We start from the raw sequence: 3,517 nt of genomic DNA, 5'->3' as shown, positions 1-3,517 counted from the left end.
ATTCCATTTTGTATATATATATTATATATATATTATATATAATATAAAATATATTATATATAATATATATATTATATATAATATAAAAATATATTATATATAATATGTATATATTATATATAATATAAAAATATATTATATATAATATGTATATATTATATATAATATAAAAATATATTATATATAATATATATTGTATATAATATAAAAATATATTATATATAATATATATAATACACACACACACACACACACACCCCACATCTTCTTTATCCAGTCACTTATCAATGGACACTTAGGCTGCTTCCATATCTTGGCTATTGTAAATAATGCTGCAGTAAACATAGGGGTGCATATATCTTTTCAAATCAGTGGTTTTGTTTTCTATCAGGTAAGTACCCAGAGGTGGAATTACTGGGTCATATGGTCTAAGGAAATGACCAAAAAAAGAAAAAAAAGTAGATCACTGGAACTGTATCAAACTAAAAAGTTTTTTCACAGCAAAGGAAACCATTAACAAAATGAAAAGGCGATCTACCTTTTGAGAGAAGATTATTTGTTAATAATATATTGGATAAGGGGTTAATATCCAAAATACATTAAGAATTCATATACTCAATATCAAAAAAAAAAAAAACCCACATAATCCAATTTAAAAATTGGCAGAGGACATGGATAGGCATTTTTCCAAAGACACATGGAAAGTTGCTCAGCATCACTAATCACCATGGAAATGCAAATCAAAACTACAATGACATATCATATCACACCTGTCAGAATGGTTAATATCAAAAAAGACAAGAAATAACAAGTGTTGGCGAGGGTGTTGAGAAAAGGGACCGCTTGTGCCCTGTTGGTGGGAATGTGAATTCGTGCAGCTGTTGTGGAAAACAGTATGGAGGCTTCTCAAAAAATTTAAAAAATGAAATTAACATCCAACCTTCTTAACTGTCCCCAATCCTTAAAGTCTTTGTTCAAAATCTTAACCCTCCCAATGAAGAGTAGCTTGACTAATTATTGCTGCCACCTGCACTCCCTGACTTGGGTATTTCTCACTTTATTTTTTTCTTTTCTTTTCTTTTCTTTTCTTTTCTTTTCTTTTCTTTTCTTTTCTTTTCTTTTCCTTTCTTTTCTTTTCTTTCTTTCTTTTTTTTATGGCATGTCTCACCTTCTAACATACTATGTGATTGACTGATTTTATTATTATTTTTTAATGTCTGTCTCCTCTACTCGAATGTAAACAGGGATCTTTGTCTTTTCTGTTCAGTTATATCTCAAGAGGCTAGAACAGTTGTTGACATATAATATCCACTCAGTAAATATTTGTTGAGTGAATGGTACATGAATAAATTAGTTTGAAGGAGCATCAAATTATCACCTTTCCAGAACACCCACCTGTCTTTATTCAGTCCTAATGGGAAAACAAAAGCTGTATTTGAGGAGAGAATAAGCAGGTACAATAGGAAGCAGTGAACAAGGAGAGTGGTGACATAGGAATAGATTACGAAAGTCCTTGAAATAAAGGAAGATAAGACCTTGAGTGTCTATGTAGTAGGAGGTCTTATTATATACCGAAGATGAGAACAATTTGGTCACAGGCCAGAGCAAACTCTGTACTTTGTCTACAAACCTTCGTAAGATGGTCCGGCAAGGTGAGCAATGACCATCTATGGCCTCATGTTTGTATGTTTTTTTTAATTTTTATTTTAACGTTTATTTATTTTTGAGACAGAGAGAGACAGAGCATGAACGGGGGAGGGTCAGAGAGAGAGGGAGACACAGAATCTGAAACAGGCTCCAGGCTCTGAGCTGTCAGCACAGAGCCCGACGCGGGGCTCGAACTCACGGACCGCGAGATCATGACCTGAGCCGAAGTCGGACGCTTAACCTACTGAGCCACCCAGGCGCCCCCGGCCTCATGTTTTAATATAAACTAAAACCATTTAATATTGTCGAGGCCAAGAGGTGTCTATAATGGTCTCTTTACTCCTTGAATGATCACTAGCATGTTATATTATTCTCTATATTTTTCCAAATGCTGGAAACACATCAAAACTAGAAGTTATAGATTAAAAAAAAGGAAACCCCCAGGAAATCAGGTAGGCCTGTGGTTAGCTAGTTAAGTGCCTATTCTCGGACGGACAACTTTTTACATGTACCTGATTTTTAGTGAGAGTTGCAAAAGGCTTTTTATTTCTCTGATTCAGCCGCTGACTTCCCTTTTGCCTAACCAGAATTTTCGTCTTCCTCATGAGCCCCAACCTGTCTTCTCTGCACTGGGTGCAGATCTTCTGCCACAGGCCCTCACCCCCTGAAAATTTATGCCTGTGCAAAGCTCATCTCCACCCCCTTCCTGGTCAGGAGCACCGCTCAGCTGTTGAGCAGATCACGGTCTGCAGTGTCACTAAAACCACCGGAGACACTGACAGATGAGAGCCTCAGCAGCTGGGCAGCCCCATGTCCCCTGACCTCGCTTATTTTTAGCTGCAGCTTCCAAACCGGTGCCATTTCAAGGGACACCGACGCAGCAGCCAAGGTCACTGTGGGGCTGGGACTGCCATGGTAGGGGTGGCTGGCCCTGGGGCTGGAATTGGGACTGTGTCTGGGAGCCTCAACATTGGCTAGGCCAACGAAGCAACATCTCTTCGCCTCTGCCATCTGGCCTTTGCCCTCTTGGAGGCCATGGGGCCCTTTTGCCTGATGGCGGCCTTTCTCATCCTCTTCACCAGGTGACAGAACCGTCTCGACGTCCCACGGGTCTTTCTCTCATGTCTCGCCTGTCCTGTATGTTCTTTTTCCCATACCTCCCCAGGCAGCCTGAGGAAAGTGGTTGGCTCAGGGTTTGACAGAAGGAAGACAAATAAATACTGTACTAATAAGAAAGAAAGAAAGAAAGAAAGAAAGAAAGAAAGAAAGAAAGAAAGAAAGAAAGAAAGAAAACTATCCTATCGGTTCCCCTCTCTAATGTTTCCTTGTCTGTGGATGATTCCACCACAGACATCTTGGATTCTTCCTGAGCCCTATCCTTTGTATCCAATCTGCCATTAATCTGTTCAAATTGTTTAGCTTTTTACTTCTTATTTCCCTTGCTACCAATATAGTCCAAGCCCTCATCGGCCCACACCTATATGCCTACAATAACTCCTGTATTCCTCACAACCACCCTGTGAAGTAGGTGCCACTTCACAGGTGAAGAATCTGAACCATAGAGGGGGTCCTCCCTGCTGAGAGTCAGAGGGCCTTTAAGTTGAGAGCCAGGATTGGAATGCGGGCAGAGCGACTCCAGAGTCTCTGCTCTCAACCTCTGGGGACCGTGTTCGCTCAGTGATCGAATGAACTGGCCCACGTCCCTGCCTCTGTTCTCTCCTTCAATCCATCCTCAAAGTTCATTTCCCTAAAAGTCCATCTCAGCCAACTGCTCTCCATCCTCAGCTCCTAAAAAGACTCTCAGCCACAGATGGCATCAAGATTATACCCTCCCTCTGTTCATTGCCTTCCATAACCTGGCCAACTCCAT

At 40.1% G+C, this 3,517-nt stretch overlaps 1 pseudogene; it reads left to right on the top strand.

Moving 5' to 3' along the window:
- Positions 1-1,639: 1,639 nt before the first annotated feature.
- Positions 1,640-2,883, top strand: LOC121041327 (ATP synthase F(0) complex subunit C2, mitochondrial-like; annotated as a pseudogene).
- The last annotated feature ends 634 nt before the right edge of the window (positions 2,884-3,517 follow it).

The sequence above is a fragment of the Herpailurus yagouaroundi genome, unplaced genomic scaffold (assembly GCF_014898765.1).
Source record: "Herpailurus yagouaroundi ecotype Mexico unplaced genomic scaffold, PumYag 28, whole genome shotgun sequence".
NCBI classification, from domain to species: Eukaryota; Metazoa; Chordata; class Mammalia; order Carnivora; family Felidae; genus Herpailurus; species Herpailurus yagouaroundi.
This window is presented reverse-complemented; position numbering and strand designations above follow the sequence as displayed.